The following is a 19,613-nucleotide window of genomic DNA, read 5'->3' as shown; positions in this document are numbered from 1 at the left end:
AAGAAAGGAGAACTATGAAAAGAGGCTCTAAGAAACTACCAACTATTTGCAGAAGAACCATAATGTCAATCAATCACTCATTTTGGAAAGACCCAGGGGAAGACAAGCTATATGTTTGTTAAAATCTTTAGGGGAAGCATACTAAGACTGCTCAGTCTGAAATCAACATCTTCTACGACAGAGGGGAAGGATGGAAGGCTGAGATCAATCCATTCCTTCCCAATACTCCATTCTCACTTCCCCTTTCTAGAAGTCCTAGCTTGTTTCCTGTTCCTCCTAGTATTTCTCCAAGTGTAAACACTTGGAGAATTGATTAGAGCATTATGAGGGTTAGTGACTTGCCTCAGGTCATGTAGTCAGCAAAGGCAAGGCTTTAACTATAATCTTTCTTTGAATCTGGTCTTTATCCTACTCATTATACCACACTGCCTCTTACCTAACAAGTACTCAAAAAAAAAAAAAAAAAAAAGACTGACTTCAATTGAATTAAGTCAAGAATGGAATCTTGGGAAATGACTAAATTAAGGGGTGTAGAAGAATTAGAAAACGGAAAATTAAAGAGGTAGGGGTACGATTATTTAATGGCAGTGTCACAAAAAGCAAGAAAAGAAATTTTCAAGAAGGAAATTGTGTCATTATGGTGACAAAAGTTTTAGAAGGCCCAAGGGGAATGAGTGAAAAAAGGCCACTAAGATAAAATTTGCCTGTAATCATGATCAGGGAAAAAAATAAAGTACTATCATTACCTTGGAATTCTATGTTACTTGACACATTCCACAACAATTTCACATACATTTTCTCATTTAAGCCTCATGACGACCCTCTGGAGTAATCAGGATAAGAGCTATTTCTGTGTAGAGAAGCAACATGGCAGAAGAGAGAGGATTGACTCTGTAAGGTGAGAAAAGGTGGGTGCAAATCTTGCCCCCAACACTCCGTAGCTATGTGATTATGGCCAACCTCCTCAACCTTTCAGAAGTTAACTTTCTTCATCTGTAAAATGGGTAGTATTGTCCCTGACTCACAGAGTCATTGTGAACAAAATGTTTTTGCAAACTACAAAGTGTCATATATATGAAATGAAAGCAAAAATCACTGTATTCAGAGTCAGAGGATCTGAGTTTGAATCCTCAAGACTGATCACTCTAGGCCTTCTTTGTAAAATGAGGTGTTTTCTCATCCTATGGGTATGTTCCTCACTCTTTTGGACTTTCTCTACAATATCCCAGATACCTCTTCAATCCAGAAGTTCACTCTACCCCTGGACTTCACACACTGATCCTGTGGCTTTTCCCTCTGATTGGCTAGTTTCTCCTAGAACTTTTATTTTAAGGAATATATTCAAGCCAACCAAGCTCACCTCAACTCTCCTTACAATGTCAGACTCAGAGCACATTCATCTCCCATTCATACACCTTTCAAGTTCCCTTTTATGTGTTATTTTCAGTCATTAAAAGGACCTGTGTCTGGTATCTTATCCTATCAGGTTATCTTCCACCCACACACCTTTCAAATTCCCTTTGATGTATTATTTTCTGCCATTAAAATATAAGCACTCTGAGGGCTCTCCACTCTTTTTCTGCTCCCTTTCTACTTGCATTGTATTGCTAATATTTAGCTCAGTGCTTGGCACTTAGTAAGTATTTAGTAAAAGCTTGTAGACTTGATTCTAAAATGGGATTGGACTTGACCTCTGGAGTCCTCTTCTGACCTAAATTCATGATTCTGTGAAAAGTGAACTTAAGGAAAGAAAGAGATACAGAATTCAGATTTTCAGTGTTCTCCATACTACAATGTCTCACAAATGTTTCTGTAGCACTCCTGAGTCAAAGAGAAGTGGAAAATCCTCACCTTGCCCTAAAAGAATGGTCCCACAAATATTAACTGAAATCAACATTTTAGGCTTTTTGTTTTCATACTTGACTCAAGCAAATCAAAGAGAGAACAGGGACTTTGTAATATGGCTCCCTTGAAAAGACAGTGGCTTAATAAAGCCAAGACTGCCAGTTCAATCTTTGATGAGACACCAAGTTTGATGAACCAAAGAATCAAAAGCTCAAAGGATTACATATCATAGGACAGAGACCAGTTGGACTAAAAACACTAATTGTACTTTAGTTTGACCTTTGAGCACTATATTACTTCCCTTGATTCTATCACCTTATCATTTGCCCTCTGGACTATACATATAACACAGAAAAACCTACAGTTTTTTCCTCTAAGTGTGAATATTGTAATATAATATGATTCTATTTTTAATAGCATGTTTCATGTGCTTCACATTCTAATTGGCTTTATGGAGTTAAATAATTCACTTTGAGAATTAAATAATATATAAAAGGAATGGGAGCAAGTAGTTAAGAGATACTGCATAGACAGAGTATTGAAAAGATGGGCTTGTTAAAAAAAAGTATTAGCCTGAATTATACCAAGAGCTAATGGGAAAAAGTGATTTCTTTATAATATGGGAAATGATTTGAGTTGAGGGATATTGTATAAATTTAATATTGTATTGTCAGTAGGAACATAGGACAGAAAAGATAAGGAAGGGAATATTGTGGGTATGAAATGAGAAGAGATAATAGAGAAATAGAAATTAAGAGAGCTATAGAGTCCAGGACAGCATATTAGAAATTTCTTAATCCACTTTTCAGTCCTTTGTATAGCTCATCTACATCTCTATTTTGTTCCTCTATGTGCTCATTATGCAAACGTGGGTATGTGTGTGATTTACAAAACATTAACTTCTCTTTAAGATAAATGAATAAGATGGAAATAAAAGGGCCATCACATCGCCAAGACTGACCACAACCTAGAGCCTGGTGTCTTCATACAAGTGGGGCAGCAATAGACAAAACTAGACCCCTCAATCCTCTCTGAGCCTGCTTTGAACCCTTCTCATAGGTTTATGATGCTGGCTACAATTTAATTCAGACCATGCCTACACAATGATAAAATACTTATTTAAAAGGTGATATGTTCCATCAAGGCCCCTACGAACAGAGGCATAATACTGTGGATAGAAATCAGTCTTGGAGTCAAGATCTGTGTTCAAGTCCTGCCCCTCATGCTGACCATGGAGAAATCATTTAATTTCTTGATTCCCCGAGCAAATGTTTAATACTGTTATTGAAGAGTGGCCAGTCCTCAGTGCTGGGAACTGCTAAACTGAAGAAATCAGTCTGGGACCCTCCCAGCTTACCCTTCCCCAAAAGTATGTTCCTACCACATTTACTCAAGTTAACATTTTAAATAGTTTGCTTTTATACTTGACTCAACCCAACCAGTTTATATAAACAGACAACGCTGGCTTTGCAATATGGCTATCCCTTGAAAAGACCATAGACTCAATAAAGCCACAACTTCCAATTTATTCCTTGATGAGATACCAAAACCTGAGCCAAAGAATCATTAGCTTAAAGGATCGCATGCTGTAGGTTTTAGAGCTACACGGGACCAGAGAAATCATCTAGTTAAGGGTGGGGAATATGAAATCAAAAGTGATTTCCCTTATATCATAACAGTAAGGGCTTCCAGTGAATTTCAAAGCATTTCTTTGGTACCTCCAATGAACAATTGTGCAGACTGAGAAGGCTAGCCTTGGAACCAGAAGACCTTGTTTTAGAATCCTGGCTGTGATACTTCCCATGTATTTCACATGGGGAAGTCAAAATAAGGGTAAAAATACTTCACTGCCTACCTCACAGGGTAGAAGAGCATATTATCAGCTTTAAAATATGATACAAATGTATAGTTGTTCCTACTGCTATTATTATCTTGTCCTTATATTTTCTAGTATATTTTCTTATGTTCAGATAGAAATTGTCCAAGGACAAATCATTACCAAGCTATCCTTCATTTATTTAGTATTCTGTCAATTATTGCATAAATGGATAAGGTGACCATTGTTTTGTAATTGAGTAGAGTATCAGCATATAAGTTAAAGCTTCGTAGAATCACTTTGAACATCTTCAACACAATTCCAGCGGCAGACAGGGTAACAGGGATGAATGACTTGCACCCCATCCTCTTCTCGCACCATTTTGGTCTCTTTTACTGTATTGCTACATTTTGAAGTTTTTCATTCTGTGTAGTTTAGGGGATTAAGAAAATTTGGTATGGCAGCATCCATTAAAAACAACGTTCTTAATGCCTGGGAATTTGTAGGTAGCAGTTTAGTCTGTGAACACTTTACACTTTAGCAAGAGTAAAGGTTATCAGTTGGATTCTCTAGAATATTTAATACTTTGCACTTTTAGTACAGGAATTTGCCATCTGTTAATCTGTAAGGGATAACAAGTTTATAGATGTATAATTCTAGCCACCTCCTACCTTACTAGTGATTCTTTTGGCATTGAATTTTAACAGCCAGCAGCAATGCCCATAGTTTCTTTCATTTCCTTGCATAATTTGCATTGATCACTAAGTCTAGACTCCCTAGTGATAAGCCTTATTTTAACGGATTGGCAATACTCTAATAATGAATTACCAACGCTAACTCTTCCACTTCCCTAAACAAATCGACATGACAGTCATTCATTTGACATATTGTTGGATATATGTTGGCCATGCAGAATCTGTTGATTCTAGAGTAGGATTTTGGAATATTTTTAGATTCCCTCTAGAGGTAAGCCACTTTGGGTGATATTGGGCAATCCAATAACATGTTCCTATCACAAGACTTTCCTTGTGTTCAGTGAAATGATGCCTACTTGTTCAATAAGTATTTCTATGGGTATCTGACCTAGCTATTATGTGCTCTAAAAATGTCTATCAATCCTCATCCTGTATTTTGTCAAGGAATTGTTATTCTCTCTATAACTGCCCTAGGGCAACAGTTTCTATGTTTCATTAATATTATATGGGGTTTTTTAAAGGATATTTTCCAAATTATTATTATTAATGTTTATATGATATCCTTTATAAATAAGTAAGAATGTTGCTACTGATTTACCCAACAACAAGACACATATTTGAAATAACTCTTTGAATAGTGGCAACAGATTTAATTGATGTATCCATATTTTTTCTCCAGCCACCCTTTAGGTTCATATACATCATACTTAAGTACCAGTGTTCAAAAGCCTCTAGTCCAAATTCTGGACTTTATAGATTGAGGAAATTGAAGCCCAGAGATGGTAAGTGACTTGCCCAAGGTAATAAAATTACTAAGTGACAGTCATATAATGTTAATTAGATCTTCCCCACCCATTAATATGCCTCAAGTACCTTTTGCTAATTTTTCTAATGAGACACGGGTTCTCAAGGGTTATGATGCCCTCCAACTCTGAAGAGTGTATAAATACTCTGAGGTGAGGTTTTACTGTGGGGCTTATTCATCGGAAGTATTTGTTTGTCCAGACAAGACTCTGGACAGCTGCCAAGGAGCCCCCCAGCTTTGAAAACCCAGATGTTGGTGCTTCTTTCTGGTAACTCCGTATGTACGGTCAGACAGTTGCATCTGTCTATTGATCAGTGATGTATGCATTGATTAAGGTCAGACATTTCTTTGTATTTTCTCTGAAGTTCAGGGTGCTGACTTTCTCCCCTGAACTAAGTGGATGATATACGTGCTTGATTTAAAGTGATTGTTGACTCCTCAAAAGTTGCCTTTCCTTTTAGAAAAGCAGATCTAAGAACTTATACAGCGGGCCCTCCTGTATGTGCGGGAGTCCTTGCTTTTACAAACCAGGATTCTAATTCAAGTCTTATCACTCTACACCCAGTACTCTTTCCACTATGCTATAACTTGCTGTATTCTCAGGCTCCAGAATGCTGTAGTAAATTTGGAGACTAGAGGTCCAGGTTCAAACCTGGCCCTGACACTCAAAGATTGTATGGGTCCTATGTACTGGTAAAGAAACCTCAAATTGATGGCTAGAGAAGCAGCAGTGAAGAAAGGCTTTTCCTAACTCTATTTCCAAAGTCCTCAAAGATTCAGAGAAATAAACAGCAGATGAGTTCTACGTCTGGAGACAGTAAATACTGACTTCAAACGTGGCCCCAGATCCCCGCTGAGTGACCCTAGACAGGTCACTTAACCACTATTTGCCTCCATTTCGTCACCTATAAAATGAGGACAATAATAGCACCTGCCACACAAGGTTATTTTAAGGATGAAATGAGATAACATTTGTGAAAATGCTTAGCACAATGCCTACCCCACTATAGGGCCTATATAAATACTTACTCTCACTACATTTGACAAGAGTCCACACAAAAGCAGAACTGTTCATCAGTTCTAAAATCCTTGGAATTAGGTAAATAAGTCTACTCAATTCAAAAAAGAATTTATTAAGCCCCTACTGTGCTCAAGGTAGTACTCATTTTCAAATTAGAGTCCTGTGAACAACAATACTAAAAGAGATTGAATGAGCCTCACTATGGTGGTAATCTAGAATCAAACAGTTTTTGTATTGAATTTAGAATACAGTTAGAGTCTTTCATCCATATTTGTTTTTGTTTTTGGTTTTTTTTTTTTAAGCTAGTAACCTGAGTTCAAGTCACACCATGGAACTATACACATAAGGACCTGTTTCATCCTGAGACCAAAGGAATCGTGTTCTCTCTGCAAACAAAGCTGTCATTGGGAATTCCATGCCTCAGATATCACTTTCTCCTATATGGTTATCATCCCAAATATGTTAACACTGCTTCTATCAGTTAAGAATATTTGAAACTGAGTAACTTGATAATTATGCTAAATATTGCATTCCTTATTTTAAAACATACAAAAATGTCTTCACTTATGAAAAAATCATTTCAATCTGAATTTAACAATTAGTATATTAAATGGTAGCATTATGTAATGAAAATACTACAAGCAGTAAAGGAAAAGGGTCTAGATTTCAAACCCACCTCTGCTGACTATTTCATGCTTAACCTTGGGAAAATATCTTAACTTTTGTGATAGCAGTAACAAAATAGCAACAAATGATAATGAGCATTTATATAGCACCTAATATGTACCAGGCACTTAAGAACTTTACAAACATGATTTCATTGGATGCTCACATCAACCCAGGGAGGTAGGTATTATTGTCCTCCTTTTACAGTTGAGGAAGCCAAGACAAATACATGGTGAATGACTTGCTGGAGGTTATTTAGCTAGTAAATGTCTATGGACTGGAGTCGAACTCAGATCTTTCTGACTCAAAGCCTAGTGTTCTATCCACTGCACCACCTAGCTCATCTGTGAAATAAAGGGTTTGATCTAGATAATATATTACTTCTTGATATACTTTGTTTTGACACAACAAATACTTGCCAGCCAACACAACAACAAAAAAAAAACATCTCTATGTTTCCTGAAAAAGTTAATCAATTGTTAACTGAATGAAAGGATAAGTTCTTTAATTTTGACAGTATATTATTAACATTATCCTCTTGTGTTTAACCAAAAGCTGGTTTTCTCAAAATGTTGAATTTACATTGGCATACTCCATTGGTTTCTGGACCTGTATATCACTTCATATGAGTTTTCCCAAATGTCTCTGAGCTTTTTCTTTTTGTCATTCCTTGTAATATAGTAATATTCCATTACATCCGTGTGCCATAATGATTTCTATAAATCTTTAATTTGGGGGGACATACTGTGCTTCTGATTTTCTTTTATCACAAATCATTTTGCTTTGAAAATATTTGTGTCTCTAGAGCTTATATTGCTAATAATAGCCTCCTTAGAGTAGTAGAATTTCTGGGTCAAAGGGCATGAACAACTTAGTAAGTTTTTTTAAGCAATTTCAAATTATTTAACGTTGGTATAATATTTTTATTATCTATATTAAAATATAATATTTAATTTTATTCATTTGTTCTATCTCTCTTGCGAATTTCCCTTTATCATTTTTCACCTTGGTAATTCAGTCTTCTTTATTTTTTGCTTTGTTTTGTTTTGTTGTTGTTGATTGTAGCTTTGTTTGCTTGTTTTGAGACTGGATGTATCTTACCCAATCTAAAAGTGCAGTAGGCACTCATGGATCTCACCCGATTGCTAATAGGCATGAAGACTTGACCTGCACCATTTTTCAAAGCTAGTCCAGTTTGATCCTTCTTAGTTAGCCTGCTGACCCCTTGCCTTCAAAGAATCATCATATTGGTGACCTACTTAGTGCAGATTTCAAATTAAACACGGTAAAGCTCAGAACTCTTGAACTCAAAAATCCAAGAGCCTTGGTCTTCCTATTATCAGGAGTTATGATGTCTTGTTTCCTCTTAATTATTTTTAAAAGATTGTTAGCTAGTGGTTTATGATGTCATTAGTACCCCCCACCCCTTGGATATAAGCCTATTACTGGGATCTCTGGGTCATAGAGTACGGACATTTATTTCACTTCATCACAATTCCAAATTGATTTGCAAAACGGTTGAACTGAACCAGAGCTTCATCAAAAATTCACTAGTGTGCCTATCTTTTAACATCGCCTCCAACACTAACTGTTCCTATCTTTCGTCATCTTTGCAATTTGCAGAGCATAAGGTAAAACCTCAGGGTTATTTTGATTTGTATTTCTCCAATCATTAGTGAATTGCAACATTTTTTCATATGGTTCTAAATTGTTTGAAAATCTGCTTTTGGGAAATGTTCTGTCATATCTTCTCACCACTAGTCTGTTGGAGAATGACTTAGCTGAGAGCTTATAAATTTTATTGATATTAATAGTGATATATATGTAGATATACATATATGTGTTATTGGTCTTTGAACACCTCTGATTTGTCAGATTATCTTTTGGGCTTTGATTTTGCTTATATCACTTAATTTTCATGTTTGGGAGTCATTAGTTATTTTCTAATTTGGTTTATTTGTATAACATTCAACTTTTTATCTTTTTTTTCTTTTTTTGTTACTGTGTATTGATAAATATAATTTTTCCTCTAAACACTACCTTACCTTTTCCTTCTTGGATTTAGGTATATTGTCTTATTGTTAAAATTTTCTTTAATATAATTGTTTATTGTTTTTGATACATTAATCTATAACACATTAATTATTTATGATAATGTTTATTACCCATTTAAATCTGTCTTTCATTTATATTTTCATCATTAATTGCCCTCTCTGCATTATCATTTGTCTGTGAGCAATCGTTTGAAGCATTTTTTTCTACTCTCTGGGGCCAGTGAAAAGGATTCTAAAATGTCTTTTACATGCCACCTAAAGAAATACGTAAAGATGTTTCCCTCCTAAGTCTTTTATTCTTCATTCCTAGCACCCTCAATTTATTTCAGCCTACAGTATCTTCTAATGACATTCTTTCAAGCAGAATAGGAGTGGGTGAGAGGTAATTGACTAGATGCTCTGAAAGGTCCTTTTCACCATTAAAATTCTAGCATTCTATATATGAAACTTCTAAAAAATCTTCCCATTTGTCAGGGAAGCAAAAATGGGAGACACGTGCTGTTGATTGCATTAGCATATTAGCATCAAGTCTGCAAGGTATTTCCTTGTGAGGGTTCCCTTTGTAAAATCTTTTTGCTACCTCAGCTCCTAATATCTGAAGGAAGGAACTGACCATTGATCAGCCATGACACCTGATTCCTGGTTTCACAAAGTCATTGGTTGGGGGTTATCCCCTAAAAGAGGCAGAGATCAGTTTCCTCATCTGTAAAATGAGCTGGAGAAGGAAATAGGAAACTACTTCAGCATCTTTGCCAAGAAAACCCTAGTCAGACATGACTGAACAACAACAACCAAAAAAAAGGTGTGAGGGAGTTTTATTGACATCAAGCCTAAATCTGTTTTTCTGCAACTTTTACCCAAAGCTCCTAGTTCTGCTACCTGAATCAAGCAGAACAAGTCATTGCTTTTCTATATAGTAGTTCTTCAAACACTTGAAGATCTTTCTACATGGTGGCCTCCCACCACCATGACTACTTCCTCCCCTATCAATCTTCTCTTTTTAATCCCTATTTTACTTGAAAAAAGTGTAAACCACATTGCTAATGTGTGTTTGTCCTTCGTTGCTGAAGAAGACTATGCCATCAGAGAAATAATGACATGACTTTCACTTGACTTTGTTTTGAGTGAGTGAGGGCTGTGCAGGTCACCAACCTCACTTCTCCTCCAGAGCCATCTGAATCCAGTGACCAGATATCATCAGGATGACTGGAGATGACTCAGGATGAGGCAATTGGGGTTAAGTGACTTGCCCAAGGTCACACAGCTAGTGAGTGTCAAGTGTCTAAGGTGAGATTTGAACTCAGGTCCTCCTGACTCCTACACTGGTGCTCTATCCACTGCACTACCTAGCTGCCCACATTGTTAATAAAATAATAATGAATACCACCCACCCCAAAAAAACCCTTCTCTTGTTTTCTGGCTAAGAATCCATAATTCCATCTACTTACACTTGCATGGCATGGTATCTAATCTCTTTCTTTTTTTAAATAGTATTTTATTTTTTTAAATTACATGTAAAGATAGTTTTCAAAAATCATTTTTGCAAAATTTTGAGTTCCAAATTTTCCTCTCTTCTTCCCTTCTTTCTCTCACTCCTCTCCAAGACATTAAGCATTCTGATACAAGTTATACATGCACAATTATGTTAAACATACTTCCACATTAATCATGTTGTGAGAGATAAGTCAGAACAAAAAGAAAAAACCATGGGGAAGGAAAAAAGAGTGAAAATAGTATGGTTTGATTTGCATTCAGACTCCATATTTATTTCTCTGGATGTTAGCATTTCCCATCATGAATCATTCAGAACTGTCTTAGATCATTGCATTGCTGAGAAGAGCTAAGTCTCTCAAAGTTGGTCATAATTCTATGTACAATGTTCTCCTGGTTCTGCTCACTTCATTCAGCATCAGTTAAGTCTTTCCAGGTTATTTCTGAAGTCTACTTGTACGTCATTTCTAATAGCACACTACTATTTCATTACATTCATATACAACAACTTGTTCAGTCATTGCCCAGTTGATGGGCATCCCTTCACTATTCAATTCTTTGCCACCACAAAAGAGCTGCTATTAATATTTTGTACATATGGGTCCTTTTCTCTTTTTTATGATGTCTCTGGGATACAGACCTAGCAGTGGCATTGCTGGATCAAAGAGAATGCACAGTTTGGTTGCCCTTTGGGCATAGTTCCAAATTGTTCTCCAGAATGGATGGAACTATTTACAACTCCACTGACAATACATTAGTGTCCCAATTTTCCCACATCTTCTCCAACATTTATCAGTTTTTTTCTGTCATATTAGTCAATTTTATAGGTATGAGGTGGTACCTCAAAGTTGTTTTAATTTGCATTTCTCTAATCAATAGTGATTTAGAGAATTTTTTCATATAACTATAGATAGCTTTAATTTCTTCATCTGAAAATTGCTTATTCATATTCTTTGACCAATTATCAAATGGAGAATGACTGTGTTCTGATAAAATTGACTCAGTTTTCTGCACATTTTGGAAAATGAAGCCTTTATCTGAAACACTGACTTTAAAAATTATTTCATAGCTTTCTGCTTTCCTCCTGATCTTGGTTGCATTGGTTTTGTTTGTGCAAAAACTTTTTAATGTAATGTAATCAAAATTATCCACTTTGCATTTCATGTTTCTTGTTTAGTCACAGATTCTTCCCTTCTCCATAGATCTGACAGGTAAACTATTCTTTGCTTTCCCTTATGTCTAAATCATATACCCATTTTGTCCTTATCTCAGTATAGTTTGTGAGATGTTGGTCTATGCCTTGTTTCTGACATACTGTTGTCCCAGTAGTTTTTGTCAAATAGTGAGTTCTTATCTCAGAAGCTGGAGTCTTTGGGTTTACCAAACAGTAGATTGGTATCGTCATTTATTGCCATGCTTTGTGTATCTAACCTATTCCACCAATGCACCACTCTGTTTCTTAGCCAGTCCCAAATATTTCTGATGATTGCTGCTTTGTACTATAGTTTTAGATCTAGTGTAACTAGACTACCCTACTTTGCATTTTTTCATTAATTCCTTTGAAATTCTTCATCTTTTGTTCTTCCAGATGAATTTTGTTATTATTTTTTCTAACTCTACAAAATATTTTTTGATAGTTGCATTGGTATGATCCAAATAAATAAATTAATTTAGGTAGATAGTCATTTTTATTATATCAACTAGGCCTGCTAATTAGCAATTGATATTTTTCCAATTCTTTAGATCTGACTTTATTTATGCGGAAAGTACATGGTCTCTAACTCAATATTTCAATCACTTTTTTTTGGAACCCAGAACTTAACATAATACTCCATCAATCACAGATTAGCTGAAGTACTGAAATACTAGGAATAAAATTGTTGAAATAAAAAGTATAGGTGGAAAGGTGATTCAACTTAGAGTCATCAACATACTATGTAGCTACTAAGATCTGAGAGGTGCTGAGTCTTTCATAGAGACTTGTAGGACTCCCTATTGTCTTTTAATGATCCTTTTCCCCCTTTAGCACTTTCACTTGATGTTTATATAAGGAGGATTTATAGAATAAATAAAATAAAAATGGGTTGTGGGGCTAGGAGATGGGAGTTGAGGGACCATGTAATATGATGTACACAGCACTCAAATCCTTCTAGGGATGAAATGGGCCCTACATCTTCTTGGAGCTAGCACTATTTATGGTTTCTGGTTTGAATCCTGGACAATAGCTCCATGGTATCTGTGAATTCCAGAAGAGAACCTTGTACTGAAGTGAGCCAGTCAGGAGTTTTTACCATTGACTAATTGGAAAGAAGGTGAATACTTGCATTTATGGAGCAGCAGTCTGAATGTCAATATAGCTAGTTCCTGTTTAAAGCAAATAATCGATCCCACAAAGGATCATATGTATTTCCACTGGAATACTGCCAATTAGCATATTCTATATAATTCAATAACTTTGAGTAGTTCAAATTTGAGTATATGTGACTACTCCATGGGGTTAATTATTTACACTAATAGGATCTACTCTACTTGGGAATATTTTAGAACTCATTTGGAATAAAACTTATATTCAAAAACTCAATTGTAATAAGGATGGGACTAAAGAGAAATTCATATTTTTTTTTCAAAAATCTAACCTGATCTGAGGTAGCATTAATTGAATATCCAGAGTGAAGAAAATTGCATTCTCATTTCATTCTGTTCTAGTCAGGCCATATCTGAAGTATGGTGGTTGGCTCATGAAGTCACATTTTAGCACAGACATTAACAAGCTAGAGGGTATGCAGAGGAGGGCAGAAAGATGGTGAGAGGATTTGAAAGCCTGTCACATAGATATCAGTTGAAAGAAAAGATATTTAGTCAAGGGAAGAGAAAATGTGGATGAAACAAGATATGTCTTGGCATATTTGAAGTCTTTTCATGTAGAACAATTAAGCTTGTTCTCCCTGGCCTTCACAGATAGAATTAAGGCCAACAGAAGTTACACACAGAGATTCCATCTCAATATAAGAAAAAACTTCTAATCATTATGGTTATACAAAAGTGGACGAGCAGTGATGAGATGTCCATCCCCAGAAGTCTACCAGGCTCAGCAGGGAGAACTTTTGTCGAGGATGTTGTAGATAGGATTCATGATTTTGTCAGGACTGGACTATTTCTAAGCTCTCTTCTGCATCAAAGATCTTACATTTCAGTGATTCTCACTTGGGGTAACCTCATTTGATCTCCTAGTTACTGGCCTGATGGATTCACAAATGAAAAGCCACAGTCCTGCTGCTGGTTCATAGCCTCTCCCATAACTCCCCATCTGTTAGACCCTTCAAAGAAAACATGAAATTCTAGTTGTTTCTGGAACTTCCAGGAATTTCAGGTCATGACTGAGCATTGGTGTGGAGAGTGGGAACCTGGAGAGCCTGATGTACTCTAAGACCTCCTTTGGAAAAATAATGTTTTATTGATGCTCTTGTTTTGACATCACAATCATTTCCAGATATACCACCAACCGCTCAATCAGTGAGCCTTCCTTTGTAACAAAGAAAAACAGTTAAACAAACCAGCTGATCCAGTAATCATATATGACAGGGTATACAACATTGGAAGCCCACGATGTCTTTCTTCTCCAGAGAGAGAAGAAAGATACATTCCCTTGTCTCTTCTCTCCATCCCAGATGGATGTTTACAATTAGACAGTAGTCTGCTTTCTTTTAATTTTCTGTTCATTTATGTTATTGTAGTCATCATGTATATTGTTTTCCTAGTTCTGGGTTTTTCTATGCATCAATTTTCATGTTCCTTCGAATTCCTCATATTTACCATTTCCTACTGATAATATTCTATTTCATTCATAAAGCACAGTTAATTAGCCATTCCTCATGCACACCCATTTTGTTTTCAGGTCTTTGTTACCAGAAAATACACTCAATTTGGTGTTTATACATTCCCAAGAAATCTATTCAGAATCTGGTCAGATCTGAAACTGATATGAGCAAGGAGAAATGGGCTTAAATCATATTAGGAAGTACTTAGAATAGGTATATTAGACATTGAGGTTCAAGAGGGAAATTCTTACCAGAAAATATTTCCAAATAGGAGAGTAGAGTCTAGATTTTTTTTCCCCTAGAGCTCATTAAGAATAAAATAAAATATTTATCAGCCTGAGAGGTAAAAATGAAATTCACTGAATAGCAAAGATGTTAAATCTAGTAACTGTGCTGACCTCTATAGATGTTCTTCTTTCACCTCCTTCTATTCAACCTTCACAGGCTGTTAGGCACTTTGTAAGTTACATGACTGTTTGTTCTTAGAAATTCAATTTCAGAAGATGCTATAGCTGTCACTGTATTAAATGTAGTACGCATGGCATCTCCATATCTCCTTATCTGCTACTAGTTTTACATTCCTTTCCAAAACAGTAGCTGCATTTTCCTAATACCAGCTGTTCTTTTTAAAAAACCCTTGTCACTTATTGTCCTTCTCTTTTTTTCATTTGGGCCAACACATGCAACTCACTAACCTTCTTGATGTATTTCCGCAGGAAGATCTGCTTCCTTCCCTTCCTTCCTTCCTTCCTTCCTTCCTTCCTTCCTTCCTTCCTCCCTTCCTTCCTTCCTTCCTTCCTTCCTGCCTTCCTTCCTGCCTGCCTTCCTTCCTTCCTACCTTCCTTCCCTCCTCTGTCTCTTTTCTTCCTTCCTTCCTTCCTTCCTTCCTTCCTTCCTTCCTTCCTTCCTTCCTTCCTTCCTTCCTTCCTTCCTACCTTCCTTCCTTCCTTCCTTCCTTCCTTCATTCCTTTCTTCCTTCCTTCCTTCCTTCCTTTCTTTCTTTCCTTCCTTCTTTCCTTCCTTCTTTCCTTCCTTCCTTCTTTCTTTTTTTCTCTCACCAGCCAAACAGATATCTACCTAGGCATGTAGGTTGGATATGCTACCATGCCCCTACCCTATTTACCTACTGGTTTCTAGATAAAATAGATACTTAGTGTACATTTCCAAAATCAAGAGACTGATTGCTATCCCTTGAAGCTCTGCCAATTGATGTGTCACTATAAAAATTTCATGGGGGTCATTTTATCTTTCCATCAATAACTTTATGGTCACTGATCTTAAAATAATCTGTTTCAATATGAACTTAACCATTAAGAAAAATGAATATTTCAATATAGAAAGAATCAAAAAGAGCATAACATACATGTGGGTATATCTCCCTTTGAACTTCTCTTACGCAAAGATTTTTTTTTAATGTATGTAAAATTTACCATGGTAGTAAGAAAACTTCCCTACTTTTCTGTATCCCTTTCAGATCTCCTTTCTGATTTCTTCCATGTATTTGGCAATGTCTCATTGACCCTCTTTACTTCTCTTTGCATCTCTATCGCTATCCTCAACCCTCTTCAAATAGAAGCCCTCCTCCTACCTTGTAAAAAAATAAATGTGATCAAGCAAAATAAGTCAACACATTGGCCACATGTGGACATGTATGACTCCCTCTGAACTTCTAGGAACAGAGTTTCAGAATTTAAGAGTTGGAAAGGACATTGGCATTCACTGAATCGAAACTTTATATGAAAAGAAATCCCACAATGAGATACCTGGCAGGTACTCATCCAGTCCACTATGGAAGACCTCCAAGGTTGAGGAGTCCATATTAGGAAGTTTTTCCTGATATCCAACCCAAATTAGCCTCTTTCAAACTTTTACCCATTGTTCTTGGTTCTTTCCTGTGGGACCAAACAACACAAGTCTACTCTCAATACTTGGACTCAGATATCATGTCTCTCCTGAGTCTTCTCCTCTATAGACTAAGCATGTCTACTAGCTCCTGCAGTCAATCCATATGATAATTCAAGGCTCTTCAACATCCTGACTGTCTTCCTCCAAGTACTTTTAATCTAACCAATATATCTCTTAAAATAAGATACTCAGATGATATCTGATGAGAACAAGGTACAGTGAGACTATCGCTTCCTATTCCTGGAAGATACACCTCTTTTAATGCAACTCAAGCTCACATTCAATTTTACAGCTACCATGTCATACTAATGACTCACACTGAGCTTGCAGTCCACTAAAATCCTCCATTATCTTTCTCAGAATAATTACTGTCTAACTATGCCTCTTTTATCTTATATTTGTAAGTTGTTTTTGGTACCCAAGTATAAGACTTTACATTTGCTATTAGTGAAATTTATCTTATTAGAATCAACCTAATGTTCCAGTCTGCCAAGATTCTTTTGAATCTTCACTGTTATATAGGGTATTGGTGATATCTTGGTATTTTTGGTAAATTTGATGAACGCTTTATCTGTGTTTTTATCCAAGTCATTAATAAAATTGTCAAATGACACAGGACCATGCCACAATTTGTGTAGTGGCCCATTGATAACTTCTTACCACTTTGGGATTGAGCTATTCACAACTAATCAAGTCTAGTTATTTAACCTGCTTGAATTCATCAAATTACATTCTTTTATAAAATAGATCTCTCCATTTTCTCTACAAGGATAGTCGAAAGAAAAGAAGGAAATAACATGAATCAAGTGCTTTCTATGTACCAGGAAATGTACTAAACTCTGAAACTACAAATACAAGCCAAAAACAGTCCCTGAAGGACCTGACATTCTAATTAAGGACAACAGCACACAAAAGGGGGAGGGAAAAGCTTCTTCAGTATAAAGGAGGGGATTAGAAAGAAGGTTCCAAGAATGAGGGCAAAATTTTGAAGCTGAGAAATCCAGGAATAGGGCTGGGAGGGGAATGGAAACTGACCAATCAGAGCCCCACAAAACAGAGGTTGTAGGAGGAACCCACCAACAGAAGAAGTTGAGTGGACCTTGGTAAGGTTTATTACATGGTGAGCAGGCAACAGGGGTTATATGATAATCCAGGGTAAGAAGACCTGGTAGAAGTTTCAGGGTAATGAAGCAGCAGAGGCATGATTTTGAAGTCTGGAAGGTCAGGAATGGGGTCTTGATAAAAGTGAGATGCTTTATCAAGGTATGAGTCACTTTACAAAAAGCTTTCTGGAAATCTAGGTAACCTATTGCTACAGCATTTCTCTCATCTATGAGTTTAGTAATCCTGTAAAAAAAAAATGAAATTCGTCTGGCATGATTTATTCTTAACAAAGCCTTGGCTCTTTGTAAGTGCAGCTTCTCTTTCCTAGATGTTAACAAGCAATCTCGTTAATACTGGACCCTAGAATTTTCCCTAGAAGCTAAATAAAGTTCATTGACTTAGTCTGTTACCTATCTGCTAAGACGTATATGCACATACATGTGGGGAGAGAGAGAGAGAGAGAGAGAGAGAGAGAGAGAGAGAGAGAGAGAGAGAGAGAGAGAGAGAGAGACGGATGCTCTTTCTCTGTGTCATTGATCTCTCTGGGGTATCTGCCTACTAGTGATATTATAGGGATAAAGGGTATATCCAGTTTTGTAACTTTAGGGTTCCAAATTGCTTTCCATAATAGCTGAATGAATAATAACCAGCATTTATATAGTATTTTAAGTTTTGTCAAATGCTTTGCAATAAAATTTCATTTCAACATCACAACAACCTTGGGAGAGAGATGCTATTATCATGCCCATTTTCCTAAAAGTGGAAACTGAGGCAGGTAGCAGTTAAGTGACTTGCCTAATCTCATACAATTAGTAAGTGTCCTTGAACCGGGTTAGCTCCTGCTAAAATTCAGGTCCAGCATTCTGCCTACTGCATCAAGCTTCCTCTTCATTAATGGTATACATGTGTGTCTTTCCTCTCACAGTACCTTCAATATTTAACATTTTCTTTTCTTTTCTGTCATATTTGCTAATCTGAAGGACATGCAGTGGAACCTCAGAGGTATTTTAGTTTACATTTCTTTTATTAGTAGTGATTTGGAGTATTTTCTATAAGGTTAATGAGAACATATTTCTTCATTTGAAAACTGTCTCTTCTTTTACTTTAATAACATATCTATTGGGGAAAACGAGTCTTTAAAGAACTGTAAAGTAAAAAAAAAAAAGTTTCATTTTCTTAGTGACCAGACTGGCAAGTTGAAATGTAGAGTTCTCCAGCTGGATGGGGAGAGGTTATTCCATTTGTCTCACATAGCCACTTTCACACATAATTTGCATTTATATTAGTGTCACAGATTTAGAGGTAACACTCTCTGTCTCTCTCTGTGTCTCTCTCTCTCTGTGTCTCTCTGTGTCTCTGTCTCTGTCTCTATCTCTGTCTCTCTCTCTCTCTCTCTCTCTCTCTCTCTCTCTCTCTCTCTCTCTCGCTCTCACTCTCGCTCTCGCTCTCGCTCTTGCTCTTTCTCTCCCTATCTCCATCTCTCTCTCTCTCTGTTTCTGTCTCCCTCTCATCAATTGCAGACCTTTTTCATTTTACAGATGCAGAAACTGAGGTCTACAGATCTTAAGTGAATTGCCCTTGGTGACCAAAGTAATACGCAGCAGAGGCAGAATTTGAGCCCAGGTCTCCTCTATCCAATTCAAGTATTAATCCATTGCTTCCCCATAAACAGTGTTCTATTTATCTATTAGTCAATGGATTGGTTAATTTCACAGATTTGATTGGATTGACTTATCATGTTGACATCCTTCAGATACTCGAAGTACCAAATACTTTGACTGAATCAATGATAAATTAAAGGAAAGAGTTAATACAAAAGTTGGTCCTCAGAGGACCTTGGCAAAGTTATAGGCATCTTCAAATGACCTCAAATAAGCATGATTTATTTATGATTATCATCTATTATTTATAGGGCACTTTATTTGCAAAAACACAGGCAATTAATATTCATAGATATAGATGCTGTTTAAAAAAAAGGGAATATGTTCCATCTAGTTCTCTGACTTCTTATGTGGGGTTTAGGTACTTTTAGCAGTGAAGTGGCCTTTCATTGAATTTCCAACGTATGTATGTATTTCTGGAGTCCCTGTCAGGCATAGATTGCAAGCATTATAAACTTGGGCAGCCTTCAGTCACTGTCCCAGGTGGACCACATTTCATTTCCTTCAGAAAGAGTCTGAATATGATTGATGAAGGATGGTCTTAGCAAGGTCTTTCCCAATCACTTCCATTTTTCCTTTCTCTTTACCACCCTTTATTATGTGTTTTACTTCCTCAGCATTTTAGCAAGCTTCCCAATTCACTTTAGCCCATGCTGACCCACCTTCATTCGGTGGCTTTTTGATTACGGGTGTTCTTACAACACTTAGCAAATCACTCAGCACCTCCCCCAC

Source organism: Notamacropus eugenii, chromosome 6 (genome assembly GCF_028372415.1).
Source record: "Notamacropus eugenii isolate mMacEug1 chromosome 6, mMacEug1.pri_v2, whole genome shotgun sequence".
Taxonomy (NCBI): domain Eukaryota; kingdom Metazoa; phylum Chordata; class Mammalia; order Diprotodontia; family Macropodidae; genus Notamacropus; species Notamacropus eugenii.
This window is presented reverse-complemented; position numbering follows the sequence as displayed.